At 42.2% G+C, this 15,616-nt stretch overlaps 1 pseudogene; it reads right to left on the reverse strand.

The window, feature by feature from the left end:
- Positions 1 to 804: 804 nt before the first annotated feature.
- LOC127677289 (cullin-4B-like) lies at positions 805 to 4,308 on the reverse strand (annotated as a pseudogene).
- Between the last annotated feature and the right edge of the window lie 11,308 nt (positions 4,309 to 15,616).

The following is a 15,616-nucleotide window of genomic DNA, read 5'->3' on the forward strand; positions in this document are numbered from 1 at the left end:
CTTTAAGCCTTAAAAATTGCCTGTCAGTTTGTACCTGAAAAGTTGTCTGTGTGTGTTTATTATGTGCCTTCTAGAGATCCCTGCTTCCAGGTGAGAACTCCAGTACTGTGTCAAGGCTGGACCCCAACAATATAAAGTTCTAGTTTTTGGTTTGCATTCCTACCAGTTGTGGATAACGGTCCTTCCCATCCTTGCCAGGGATTTGCTATTGTGGCAATGACCATTCTGATAGGCAGGAGATAAAATCTTCATGTTCTTTTGATTTGCAGTCTTGTGGACGTTTATTATTTCATATGCTTATTAGACATTTGCACTTCTTTTTTTTTTTAATAACCAAGTCCAGGGTGGTTTTTCTATTTGATAAATACATCCAGAACTCTGTACAGTAAATAAAATTTGTATGCAGTTTAAGTATCTTTAAATGACTTTTAAATAAACTTTTAGATAAATAAACTTTTGCTTTATTGATGATGTATACAAATCACCCTCCCCCTTTAAATGGCCATAGGGATCTCTTCCCCAGTTCCAAAAGGAATCATGAAGACCCAGGTACTTTCTTAAAGAGTTTTCTGCACATCATACTAAATAACATGCATAGAGTTCAACAACATTCTTCTTAAAGGTTAAGTATTACTCTTTAAAATAGGTATGTTAACCAATGAGAAAAGTCCACGCAACTATTCCCATTACACTGTTTCATTTGGTCATCGGAAGTATAAAAGAAGTCAAATAACATAAGATTCAACAAGTTAGTTTGTCCATTGGCTATGGCATTATGATAACAAATGTTCCAAGGCCAGCATTCTATGCAATATAATTGTACTGATTCAGATTTTCTTTATCTCTTTCTATGTAGTCCTGGTCAATTAGGGATTCTATTCTCTTCTTAAGATCAGCAGGTTTAACTGGAAATTTTAACTGATTGTAGACTTCTTTTCTTCTTCTTCTCCCCACCCCCCAGACAGGGTTTCTCTGTGTAGCTTTGGCTGTCCTGGAACTCACTCTGTAGACCAGGCTGGCCTCGAACTCAGAAATCCTCCTGCCTCTGCCTGCCAGAGTGCGGGGATTACAGGCGTGCGCCACCACCGCCCGGCTGATCGTAGACTTCTGAAACAAGAAGATGGTGGCTAAGTGTTTTCCTCATCTACATAATGTGGATGATGGCAGCATCAATTCGGCCCTGTCTGTCTTGAAATACGCTTTCTGCAGTGCTTGCTTGCTCTTCAACCATTTCTTTCATCTGGATTTGATTGATCTTTATTCTGAATAGCTTGTGTTTGAAATCGTCGTTACAAATAAATTTGTCACCATCTTCAATATCTTTGCCCTTTGGAATTTTATCCGGAACTGCAGCTTTGCCACAGGCTATCGACTGCAGTGTTCGTCTTAATTCCCCATCCTCTGTCCCAGTGGTTTGCTTGATCTCTTCTAACTGAACTCCTGTCCTTCATTAAACATTAGCAGCACCAGGGTTTGGAGAAGAGAGACCTGAAGTTCTTTTTTGAATTCAGCTTTTAGCATACAGTGTCCCAAGGTCGATTGCCACTGGATTTCCTGCCACTGTGCTTGTCCAAGTAACATGTCTTGAACATTTTCCTGGAGCTGGAGAGATGGCTCAGCGGTTAAGAGCACTGACTGCTCTTCTGAAGATCCTGAGTTCAAATCCCAGCAACCACATGGTGGCTCACAATCATCCGTAATAAGATCTGGCGCCCTCTTCTGGAGTGTCTGAGGACAGTTCAGTGTACTCACATATAATAAATTACTGGAAGTCTTTTAAAAAAAGAAAAAAGAAAAGAAAAGAAAATTTCCTAAAGCTTTACCATCCTGGTGGCAAATGGACTTCCATGGGCACATATGTTGGCCAGTAACCCATTGTCAGGATATTAACAGTTAATTCAAATGTTGTCAGGTACATTCTGGTTCTGCATATACTTTACCTGTTTGAACTGAATCCTGATATCTTTAGAAAGCTCCATGTCTTTAAATATTCCTTCAAGCCTGCTGGTAACAGCAGCTCCACATTCTTGTTTCAGTTTGGACAGCATTGATTTTTCAGCATCTCCTGATGCACTCTTGCCAACAGATAGGCGTTTAGCTGGGTCTTTCTTATAGAAGACCTCAAAAACATCTTTGCCATAGATAAATCTAAATACAATCATTATTTTATCCAACATTTTCTCAAGCTCTTCATTTGAATACTTAGCTATCAGTTCAGCTGGCTCATTTGGTCTTTTATTAACGAATGTTTCAAATGCTTCTTCCATGGCATTGATAAATTTTTCATTTTTCGGAAAGCAGGTATCATGGTCAACTTTATCTTTAAAATCCAATAATTCTTGAACCATATTTTATCTTTTTTGGGATTACTAATAATGGTACTTCCAAAAGTTTCGATATACTCAATCCACTGCTGTAAGAGAACCTGAACTCCACTGAAGAGCTGATACAGGAGAGACAGATCTTGAATTCGGTTTTCATCAAGGAGGCTATTTAAAGCTTTTTGAAGAATTGCTGTTAAGTGTTCACCTAGAAGTTGTTTTTCAACAGAAGCAATTAGTGACTTCTAAGTGGTCTGATCTAAGTAAATAATGAGTCTGTCTGCTTCTTCTTCTAGGCATTTATTAACATGATGAAGATACTCAGGAACCTCTCTTTCTTGCATTAACTTCTAACCTTCAGCTGCACAAAGCTGATTAGTTCCTTGCAAAAATCGTTCAAAAGAGTCTTGGTAAATTTGCAAATCAGACAGCATACTTAAAAGGCTTCGAAGTAAACTTCTATCAATTGCTTCACCATTCGATCTCTCTCAGTCAAGAGAAGAATTCCATCAATTGTTTTTGTCTGGAGTTTTGATCACTTATGAGCCCTAAATAACTCTAATCCCATGTCCCAAATGGAGGGTAGCCTAGAATTCTGAAGAACAGAAGTTCTATCCAGAAACACACAAACAAAAAAATGTTCCTGATCATTATCATTTGCCTCCAGTGATTTTGCCAGCATCTATCGATCTTTTTTAGAAAAAGAACACTATCCAGTGAATCCTCTCTGAACTGATGAATCTGTACTTTGATGTGATCTTCACATATCTGCCTCAGCTGCTTATACAAATCTTGTAAGAACAAAGATTTTCTACAGCATGGTAGAGTTCTTCTAGATTGTACTTAATTGAAGTACTATTCTGAATGACTTCCACTGCTTCTTTTGGTTTTTGCCATGTCTCATCTGTATAGTTTTCTGGTAATTTAGGCTTATCTTTAAAGTTCTTGATCACTAATTTCTTAGCTGAGCCAGGCTTGCTGTTAGCAAAGGTAGAGACCGCGGTAGAAGATTTAGCCAGGCTGTTTGCATGGTGCACTGAAGCCACAAAAGAAATTAATATACTCTTAGTTTTAAGTTGCTGCTGCTGCTGCTGCTGGGAGGCTACAGCAGTTGGCGAAGATGAGGAAAATGAGGAGGAAGATTCCTCAGTCATTTTCCTATCAAACCCTACAAACTCCATGGTATCTTCAAAATGCAGCTTCTTCTGTATAGGTATGTGGCCAGAAGCGGCCACTGGAACCCCAAGGCAGAAGGACGAGGTTGAAGGGGACGCTGAATCTCTGGGTTTTGGAGGGGTGGAAGAGAAAGAGGTAGAATCAAAGTCTTCTCTCTCGTTACTACTGTTGCTGCTGCTGCTGCTGCTGCTGCTGCTGCTGCTGCTGCTGTTCAACTTTCTCTTCTTGGCAGAGGCGGGAATGGTGCTGGTATTACCATCAGTGGCAGATCTGACCTCCTGAGCAGCAGCAGAAGCAGAAGAGGGATTGGGGGAAGAAAAACCAGAAGTACCTGGGCAGACACTTTTCATAGCTCCCAGATCCTGAAGCCCCTGGGTCCGCCGGACTTGAGGGGGGGGGGGGCGAAGGGAACACGGGGGGGGGGGCTGTAAAAGAGGGGCGGGGCGGGCCTTGGCGACACCTTCGGTGCTCTTGATTGGAGGTTTCTGAACTGTTTAGACACATGGGTACATCATGTAGCTGTGACTAGGTTTTGCTAGTTCACTCACTGTTATCTTCTGAGTTGGCATCATTCTCTCTTATTTCTCTAGACCTAGTTGAACGTGACATCTTTGCTGGAGTCACTGGAGGATCAACAAAAATTTTGTTCTAACATACATGCAACGGAGCTCTCAAACCTTGTGGATCGCAGAGACTTTCTCAAAGATGTCCCACATTTGCACTTCTTATTTAGAGAATTGTCTAGTCAATTCATTTGCCCACTTATTGATTGGATACGTCGGGGAAGAAAGTTTGGTGTTTAATTTTTTGAATTCTATATTTCATAATCTGATTATTACTCCCTGGCCACATGAATAATTTGGAAAGCCTTCTTTTTTAAAGTTTTTTTTTAAATAAATAACCTATTTTTATGTGTGTGGGTACTTTGCCTGCATTTATGTCATGTAGTGCATGCCTGGTGACTGTGGAGGTCAGAAGAGGACATTGAATCCCCACGAACTGGAGCTACAGGCAGTTGGGAGCTGCTGTGTTGGGGCTGGGAATGGAAAGTGGGTCCTCTACAGAAGCAACCAGTGCTTTAACTGCTGAGCCAGCTCTCCAACTCTTCTTTTTAGTTTCTATGTTCACCCCATGCCTCTCTCAGGTATGTGCACATAAGAACTCCAAAGGCTGACTTTAGGTGTCTTCCTCAATATCTTATTAACACAAGGTCTCCCAAAACTTATCCTGTCTACAAGAAATGCAGGGATTGGGGATGGATCAGAGACCGAGGGGATGGCCAACCAATAACTGGCCCAACTTATGACCCATCCTGTGGACAAGCACAAATCCCTGACACTGTTAATGATATTGTTATGCTTGCTAGATCCTGGAGCTGGCTCCCTGGGACACATGGGCTGGTCACTTAAGGTGGAGGCTTCCTCCTGACATCCACTGTCATGGACATGGACACTGGATGCTGGAAAGAAAAAGAAGATAGTGAACAGAGCCCTGGAGTCAGGGCAATAGGGTGGAACCAAGGCCACTGTGCTGACAGTGACCCTGCAATGCAGGCCCTGTCTTGCCTTCAACTATGCAGGCATCTGTGCACACAGGAGGCCTGGGCCTTCTAGGGTAGAGGCTGGAAAAGGAGACAATAACTGAGGGAAAGAGAAAGAAGAGGAGTCTAAGATCTGGCCTCCGATGCCTGCACTGCACCCGGAGGGGCAGGCCATGCACTTAGAAAATGTCATGTCTAGTGTTTATATAAAATGTCATGTCTAGTACTTATACCCACTTCTCTTAGCACAGAAAGAGAGAAAAGAGCACGCCCCACCAAGTCACAGACCCAGGAAAATCCTGCAAGGTCCCCAGAACAAATAGCTGAGCCTGGCCCTGCCTTCTGCATGGGAATCAGCCCCCACTTCAGCAGAAGTAGTACCCTGAGGCCAGGGTAACTGGGGCTTGGACAACACTGTTTCATATTTAAAACTGATTTTTTTTCTTTAAGAAACCAGAAGAAAAGGAAGGACTTTGAGCTCATCAGCATTACAAATAGTGCCTCCAAGAGAGAATCAGCAATCCATAATTCATTACCTGACAGCAACAGGCAGATCCTAGCAACAAGAGGTGGAGCAGAGCTGCAGGGAGAACACAGGGAGTGCGGAGGTGTGTGGCTCCTAGCTCCCCACAAGGGCTGGGAAGGTTCATAGGGCTTCCACTGGAATATGGAGACGAAAAGTGAGTGTCTAAGTGAAAAGGCCAGTCGTACTCATGAAGCTCCCTGCCAGCTGCCTCACTGCCTCCTGCTCATGGACTGACTTACAAGAATCATATGACTCTGGTGAGTGCCTGACTGATAAGGAACTGTGAGGGGAGTCCAGAGGTGCTGGAGGGAGCCCTGTGGAAAGGGTCACTTGGGTTCATCATTGTCATTATCTGGTATGACTGGGAGGGGTGCTCTACACATGCCTGCTGTACTTCCCTTTCCAAATGGAAAGTATACCTGACTCTGACCACTTGATCTTGGGGTTTGTAACCCTATGTGTTTCTTCTATATTGGCACTAATGAGGATAGTAGAAACTTGCAAAGCAATGTGGGAAATGTCATCAAAATTATGTGTGGAAGACACACTGAAGCCTCTAAATGCCCCACCATCAGAAGCAGCAGCTGTGTGATTAGCAGAACCACTGAAACCTGAACTGTCAGTGTTTCGTCAGTAGAGACTTAGAAGAACAGCTCTTGACTGCTATCTCTTAAACACTGACGCCTTACTTCTGGAATCATTTTTTCATCCTAAGAAATGGTCCTTGAATTCCAGGACAGAAAACGGTGTCTCAAAAAAAAAAAAATGAAAGAATGAATGAAAGAAGGAAGGAAGGAAGGAAGGAAGGAAGGAAGGAAGGAAGGAACGAAGGAAGGAAGGAAGGAAGGGCCCTTGTCACAGCAAGCCACCATGTGGTCCCTTCTTGAGGGACCCAAAGTTAGATGTACATTAAGCCACCCACACAATTCTCTAAGAAGCACAATCACCCACAACATCTTGGCCTACAGGCAGCTGAGACCAGCACGGAGCTCTCAGACATCACTGGAACCCTCTCACCTGCAGGTTAAGAGCTTTTAGATGACTGGTAGATTTTAGAACCATTCGTATTCTGCAGAGTTCATGTGGCAACTTCAAAGCACCCCAGGCTCAACACACACAGACACAGATGTGAACATTATGCCATGATATGTGTTCTCCTAAAAAGGAACCCACGAAGCAAATATGAACATAATTCCCCAGTCAGCTACCTGTCAAGTTTACCTTGGCAAAGAACAGCAAGCCTTGAGTTCCCAGTGAGTTAAGAGGGACAAAGTCTGGTGGGAAGTTCTGTTCTCAATGCATTTCCTTCTTCTTGGTTGACAGAGTCACTGTTACACCCACCAGAGGACTACAGACTCATAAGTTCTTCTATGCAACCTCCTGCAGTAAGTCCTCCAAGACTGTCCTGCTACAAGTAAAGTGTACACTTCATCTGCTCTGTGCTGTGGGACTTTGTGTATGCTTCCAGAATACCACACCATAATCATGGCAGCCCATCACACTTGCTTGATCTAACCCTCCCAGCCTATGTCCTCATCAGCACGTCCCTCCTATGGCTCACAAACAGGCACCAGAACCCCCACGCCCTCATCACAACCACACACCACTACAAGTCAACAGTATTGGAACTTTGGTGAAAAGGGGAAAGCAATGGAGGAAGCCATGGTCTAATGTCGTTTATTTATTGTTATTTCATGTGAGAGGGGGAATGTGCATGCCAAAGTACACCTGTGGAGGTCAGAGAGCAACTTTAGAGGGTCAGTTCACTCCTTCCACCGTGAGGGAGGAGGGCTCCAGGGCTTAAATTCAAGTTGTCAGACTTTCAAGGCAAGTGCCTTTACCTACTGAGCCATCTTATTTTGCCTGGCCTAATGGTGTTTGTTTGTTGCTTTGTTTGGTTGTTTGTTTGTTTGGTTGGTTGGTTGGTTGGTTTGTGTTTGGAGATAGCATTTCTCTGTGTAGCCCTGGAATTTGCTCTGCAGACCACACTGCCCTCAAACTCAGAGATCCACCCCTGCCTCTGCCACTGGAATTAAAGACAGGTGCCACCTCCACTCAACAAGCCTAACATTCTGTTTCTAGCATGTGTCTTTGCCCTGGGGTGGGGGGTGCTCTATAATCATAAGCAGCATCCACTGTGGTGGAAAAGGGAGAGCCCCAGGCAGTGCTCAGCTGATCTGTGTGGATCTGAAGACCATGCAAAGAAGAGAGAATGTGCTGGAATTCAAGAACTGGGGCAAATGTCAACAGTAGCCAAATAGATCAGGCCATGGCTTTCCCTGAACATTCACTGTAAATAAAATCAGAGATAGTAACAAGACAAATCACTGCTTAAAACTTCTCTGGACTGGCCTGCAGGCTACTCCCACACAGGTGAGAGCACAGGAAATGCAGGCTTCCATTGCGCCCTGTTCCCAGCTATGACCTACTGCTGGATCAGAGTCCTCATAGCTGGTTCCAGGAGGAACTCTTAGTTGACCTTCTATAACGACAGCAGGAACTGGAGGCAAGGTAAATCTTGGGTGGACCCCAACAATCCCTTGTACCTATCCACATGGATCTTAAAGTTGCTGCCCTGTACCTGGCCTCCTGTATGCACAGCACACACACAAGAACATATGCCACATACATGTATACACATGGTTCACTTCTCTACTTTCTGAATTCAGTGCCCAAAGATAACTGCCTCTCTACTTTGTGGGATAGAGACAGACCAACAGGGTACCTACCTATCACTCATCAGGATTTGCAAGCCAATCATAAAATGGCCTCATAACTGAGCAATGTGGTTATGTAAGACATGGTGTGCTCAGACATGTCCTCTATAGGACTTCAGAGATGGCTCAGTGATTAAAAGTGCTCATGGCTCTGCCAGAGGACCCCAGGACCCACACTAAGTAGTCCACAGATGCCTGTAACTCCACCTTCAGTGAATATGATGTCCTTTTCTGGCTTCTAGAGGTAACCTACACACACACACATACACACACTAAAAATAAAAATAAATAATGTTTTTAATGTCCTCTAGGCCAAGGTTTACTTACTAGTTAGGAGGGAGCAAAGCTTTGTCTCTAAACAATGTTTTTGTCATGGTAGTGTTTTAGTTTTAAGATTTGTCATATATTTTTAATTATGGGAATTTGTGTTTGTAATTTTAATTATGTGAATTTGTAATTTGTAATTGAATGTGAATTCGTCATTTTATGTGAATTTGAATTTAATTATGTGAATTTGTATATAAATATACTTGTATGCGTGCATACAAGTATATTTATGTGCATGTATGTGCCCACAGAGGTCTGAAGAGGTTGTTGGATCCCTTGAAGCTGGACTTACAGGTTGTTGTGAGCTATCTGACATGGGTGGTAAGACTTGAACCCACATATTCTGCAAGAATACCAAGTGCTCTTAACTGCTGAGCTGTCTCTCCAGGCCACATTATTGGGTTGTGTTGGTTAGTTGGTTTGGTTTTTTGAGACCCTGGCCTCAAACTCAAAATGTAGCCAAAAATGACCTTGAGCTCCTAATCTTCATACCTCCAACTGCCAAGGGCCAGAATATCTAATGTCATGTCATGCATGGAAAAAATTTTTTTTGTTTATTTTGTTACTAGGGACTTAACTTGTGGCCTTGGACTTGTGAAAACACTTTACAACTAAACTATATCCCCAGCTCTAAAAAAAAAGAAAGAAAGAAAGAAAGAAAGAAAGAAAGAAAGAAAGAAAGAAAGAAAGAAAGGAAGGAAGGAAGGAAGGAAGGAAGGAAGGAAGGAAGGAAGGAAGGAAGGAAGGAAGGAAGGAAGAAAGAAAGAAAGAAAGAAAGAAAGAAAGAAAGAAAGAAAGAAAGAAAGAAAGAAAGAAAGAAAGAAAGAAAGAAAGCTGAAAAAATGCCCACTCATACTCAGAAAGCCATGGTTCAAAACTAGATATATACAAGGGATCAGCATTTGTCCTTTATAAAACATGCCTACACAATGTGTGGCATGAGGACAGCAGGTGAGACTCCAGGGAACTGCAGCAATGTCTTGAGCTAGGCAGCTATTAGTGGCCCAGGAACTTCTTTAATATTCCTAGATTTTCCAGCGCTTTAGTGAGGGCAATGTGTAAGTAGGAATAGCAACATGGGCCAGAAGTAACTGGGACCAGCAGGACCCAAGCACACAGGAACTCTGCCAGACCAGTGACATGGGTTCCTTCTGGTCTTTCTGGGCTGGTGCCTGGAGCAGACCTTGTGCACAAACTCCGCAGCCAGTTCCACAACACCCAGAAGAAGCTCTACTCCCAGGCACTCTTACATGCCCAGGATCACAGGATCACAGGAGCTTGGTCACACCAGGATCTCAGGGCCCCAGAGGCAGCTTAACTCCCAGGAGCTCAGACAAACCAAGGAGCTCAGGATCACAGGATCCCAAAATCACAGGATCACAGAGGCAGCTTGACTCTGAGGAGTTCTGACACAACCAGGATCACAGGAAGGACAGGCTTCAATCAGAAGAATAGAAAGAGCAGGTAGCACTAGAGATAACCAAATGGCAGGAGACAAGCATAAGAACATAACAGAAACCAAGGTTACTTGGCATCATCAGAACCCAATTCTCCCACCATAGCAAGTCCTGGATACACCATAACAAGTGAAAAGCAAGATTCAGATCTAAAATCACTTCTCACAATGATGACAGAGGACTTTTAAAAGGACATAAATAACTCCCTTAAAGAAATACAGGAGAACACAGGCAAACAGCTAGAAACCCTTAAAGAGGAAACACAAACATCCCTTAAAGAATTACAGGAAAGCACAACCAAACGGGTGAAGGAACTGAATAAAACCATCCAGGATCTAAAATGGAAATAGAAACAATAAAGAAATCACAAAGTGAGACAACCCTGGAGCTAGAAAACCTAGGAAAGAGATCAGGAGTCACAGATGCAAGCATCACCAACAGAATACAAGAGATAGAAGAGAGAATCTCAGGTGCAGAAGATACCACAGAAAACAATGACACAGCAGTCAAAGAAAACACAAAAAAAGCAAAAAGCTCCTAACCCAAAACATACAGGAAATCCAGGACAAAATGAGAAGACCAAACATAAGGATTATAGGTATAGTGAAGATTCCCAATTAAAGGGCCAGTAAATATCAAGAAAATTATAGAAGAAAACTTCCATAACTTAAAGAGATGCCCATGAACATACAAGAAGCCTACAGAACTCCAAATAAACTGGACCAGAAAAGAAATTCCTCCCATCACATAATAATCAAAACACCAAATGCATTAAACAAAGAAAGAATATTAAAAGCAGTAGGGAAAAAGGTCAAGTAACATATAAAGGCAGGCCTATCAGAATTACACCAGACTTCACATCAGAGACTATAAAACCTAGAAGATTCTGGGCTGATGTTATACAGATCCTAAGGGAACACAAATGCCAGCCCAGACTACTATTCCCAACAAAACTCTCAATCAACATAGATGGAGAAACCAAGATATTCCATGACAAAACCAAATTTACACAGTATCTTTCCACAAATCTAGCCCTACAAAGGATAATAGATGGAAAACACCAACACAGGGAGGAAAACTACACCCTAGAAAAAGCAAGAAAGTGATCTTTCAACAAACCCACACAAACATAATTCCAGCTCTAACAACAAAAATAACATGAAGTAATAATCACTCTTGCTTAATATCTCTTAATATGAAGATTAATATTACCAACATATATTAGCAACATACCCCAATCAATTGAAATTAAAAAAAAATATGAGGAATTAGAAATTTGTTGGCTGTCATCCAGTGGTCTCTCTAATTTGATAATTGGAGAAATATGTCCAATATTGTACAATCCATGTACACTTTCTGCTTGTTTGTATGGGACAGTGTCTTGCTGTGTACCACATAATGGTCTTGAAATCATGCTTCTCCTATCTCAGCCTCTCTATAAATAGGATTGTTTATTTGATGTTTTTACACTATGCTATGGTTTTAAGAACAGATTACATATTTCAAATTATTCATACAGCCAAAAGAAACATAGACAACTAATTTGGGAAGTGGCTTGTAAGAGGACAACAAAGAGTGAGACTGAATGTTTTGCTTGATATTTATAATTATTGTATGAATTTTGAAGAAGAGGACCTTGTAAGTTACTCTAAGACGAATGCTTTTCAAAATCATCAGAGTCAATGAACCAGAATCTTACCCTCACCTAACGTCTGTGCCACCCTCCAAGCAGAACCATTGTTCATTGAAAGAGTTGATGAATGAATTCATGGATAAACCATTTATTTATTTATTTATTTATTTATTTATTTATTTATTTATTTATTTATTTTTTGAGACAGGGTTTCTCTGTGTAGCCCTGACTGTCCTGGAACTCACTCTGTAGACCAGGTTGGCCTTGAACTCAGAAATCCGCCTGCCTCTGCCTTCCAAGTGCTGGGATTAAAGATGTGTGCCACCACCCAACTAAACACACCATTTCTTAAATGAATGTAACCTGTCCCCTGTAGGCTGAGAATGATGACAATCACACAAGTCAAATAGCTTTGACTATACCAGAAAATCTGTATCCAAACAATTGTGCCTACAATTCATACCATGGTGCAGAATAACTGTCAACTCTTAGTTTAGCTACTATGGAGGTAAAATCCTTTGGTGATATGAGGAACATTGAAGTACAGTCTTATTACAATGAACTCCAATGTACAAAAATTTTTTTCTTGTTTTTTTATTAGATATATTCTTTATTTTCATTTCAAATGATTTCCCCTTTCCTGGTTCCCCCTTCCCGAAAGTTCCATAAGCCCGCTTCCCTCCCCCTGTGCCCCAATCAACCCCTTCCCGCTTCCCTGTCCTGGTATTCCCCTACACTGCTGCACTGAGCCTTTCCAGGACCAGGGGCCTCTCCTTCCTTCTTCTTGGACATCATTTGATATGTGAATTGTGTCTTGGGTATTCCAAGCTTCTGGGCTAATATCCACTTATCAGTGAGTGCATTCCATGTGTGTTCTTTTGTGACTGGATTACCTCACTTAGGATGATATTTTCCAGTTCCACCCATTTGTCTAAGAATTTCATGAATTCGTTGTTTTTAATACCTGAGTAGTATTCCCTAGTATACCACATTTTCTGTATCCATTCCTCCATTGAGGGACACCTGGGTTCTTTCCAGCTTCTGGCTGGAAATAGGGCTGCTATGAACATAGTGGAGCATGTGTCCTTATTACATGCTGGGGAATCCTCTGGGTATATGCCCAGGAATGGTATAACAGGACCCTCCGGTAGTATCATGCCAGGTTTCTGAGGAACCACCATACTGATTTCCAGAGTGGTTGTACCAGCTTGCAACCCCACCAGCAATGGAGGAGTGTTCCTCTTTCTCCACATCCTCGCCAGCACCTGCTGTCTCCTGAGTTTTTGATCTTAGCCATTCTGACTGGTGTGAATTGAAATCTCAGGGTTGTTGTGATTTGCATTTCCCTGATGACTATGGATGTTGAACAATTTTTTAGGTGCTTCTCAGTCATTCACTATTCCTCAGGTGAAAATTCTTTGTTTAGTTCTGTAGCCCATTTTTAATAGGGTTATTTGGCTCTCTGGAGTCTACCTTCTTGAGTTCTTTGTATATATTGGATATTAGCCCTCTGTCGGATGTAGGGTTGGTGAAGATCTTTTTCCAACTTGTTGGTTGCCATTTTGTCCTATTGACTGTGTCCTTTCCCTTACAGAAACTTTGTAATTTTATGAGGTCCCATTTGTCAATATCTTAGGGCATAGGCTATTAGTATTCTGTTCAGAAAATTTCCCCCTGTGCCCATCCATATGCTCAAGGCTCTTCCCCAGTTTCTTTTCTATTAGTTTCAGTGTTTCTGGTTTTATGTGGAGGTCCTTAATCCACTTGGAGTTGAGCTTAATACAAGGAGATAAGAATGAATCGATTTGCATTTTTTCTGCATGCTAGCTGCCAGTTGAGCCAGCACAATTTGGTTGAAAAGGCTATTTTTTTCCACTGGATGGTTTTAGCTGCTTTGTCAAAGATCAAGTGACCATAGGTGTGTAGGTTCATTTCTGGGTCTTCAATTCTATTCCATTGATCTACCTGCCTGTCACTGTACTAATACCATGCAGTTTTTAACACTATTGCTCTGTAGTACTGCTTGAGTTCCAGGATACTGATTACCCTAGAAGTTCTTTTATTGCTGAGAATAGTGCTATACTGGGTTTTTTTGTTATTCCAGATGAATTTGAGAATTGCTCTTTCTAACTCTATGAAGAATTGAATTGGGATTTTGTTGAATCTGTATATTGCTTTTGGCAAGATGTCCATTTTTACTATATTAATCCTGCCAATCCACAAGCGTGGAAAAGTTTTCCATCTTCTGAGGTCTTCTTTATTTCTTTCTTCAGAGACTTGAATTTCATGTCATACAGATCTTTCACTTGTTTGGTTAGAGTCACACCAAGATACTTTATATTGTTTGTGGCTGTTGTGAAGGGTGTCATTTCCCTAATTTCTTTCTCAGCCTGGTTATCCTTTGAGTATAGGAAGGCTACTGATTGCTTGAGTTAATTTTATAACCAGCCACTTTGCTGAAGTTGTTTATCAGCTGTAGGAGTTCTCTAGTGGAATTTTTTGGGTCACTTAAGTAGACTATCATATCATCTGCAAATAGTGATAATTTGATTTCTTCCTTTCCAATTTGTATCCCTTTGACCTCCTTATGTTGTCTAATTGCTCTAGCAAGAACTTCAAGTACTACATTGAAAAGATATGGAGAGAGAGGGCAGCCTTGTCTAGTCCGATTTCAGTGGGATTGCTTCAAGTTTCTCTCTGTTTAGTTTGATATTGGCTACTGGTTTGTGGTATATTGCTTTTACTATGTTTAGGTATGGGCCTTGAATTCCTGTTCTTTCCAAGCCCTTTAGCATGAAAGGATGCTGAATTTTGTCAAATACTTTTTCAGCATCTAATGAAATGACCATGTACTGTGTGTGACTGCTAAGGGGGAGCAGCCTCCTCTATGTACCCAAGCAAGACTTTATTCTAGCAAGAGAGAAGCTGGCAGATACCCAATGCCTGCTAGGGCAGCTTGATCCTCCTATACAAGAAAGGGACTTTCTCCCGTGCTATCACCTCACTGGTGGGCCACCCCTAGCAGAGACCTCCAGAGCACCTTCTGCTTAGGAGTTTTCCCTCTAGTCTCCTGCACAGAGCACATTGCCACTTCCCTGTGCTCCGGGCTCAGAGCTTCAGATGACATCTGAAGTGGACACTTAAGGGTTCTTGGAAAGTCAGTTGTGTTGATGGTGCTTTGCTGGGTCAAACACATAGAGGAATGCTTTTCCGAAGTGGGCACAAGTGTGAAGGCCTAAGGCAGACTCATGAAGGAACACTTCACTGCAGCAGACACAGAAGAGAGGATGTTCTGCTAAAGCAAACACGTGAAAGGGCATGTGAGGAAGGATTCTTCTCTAATGACACACAATTATTGATCTGCCTTACACTGGCCTTACATTGTGTAGTTGAGCTGCATTTGTCAGGACTCTATAGAAAAAATTTCTAGTGGTGTGCTGCAGTTTCTTGTCATTTCCTTGGACTTGGGCTGATTGGCAGAGTGATGTCAGCCAAGACAGACACATGTGCTAAGGCAAGACCTGTGGAGGACATGTGACGTTTGGAGAGAGTAGAAAAGAGGACTTGACAGTCGGTGACGGGACTGAGATAGGCTCAGTTAGAGAGCTAGCTGTGCAACACTTGTTGATCTCCAATCTTTGCTGATCTTCGCTTCACTGAGAGAGGCCCAAAAGAGGCACAGCCAAGAACTCCTCCTGGCATTCTTCCTGGTCTCTCCTGCTGACTGGAGCCAAGGCTGAGGCCTGGCACTGCTGCTGATTCATGTTTGCTATCCTGACTCTACCGGACTGGACTACTGGTGCATCTGTGAAGTGCTTGTGAGTGGATCAAGCTGCTGCGGCTGCTGCTAACCTGTGAACTGAGCTGCTAGCTTCCAGACAACACAACAGGAGTTGCTCCAAAGAGCCTTCCTAAACAG

Source organism: Apodemus sylvaticus, chromosome 2 (assembly GCF_947179515.1).
Source record: "Apodemus sylvaticus chromosome 2, mApoSyl1.1, whole genome shotgun sequence".
NCBI lineage: Eukaryota > Metazoa > Chordata > Mammalia > Rodentia > Muridae > Apodemus > Apodemus sylvaticus.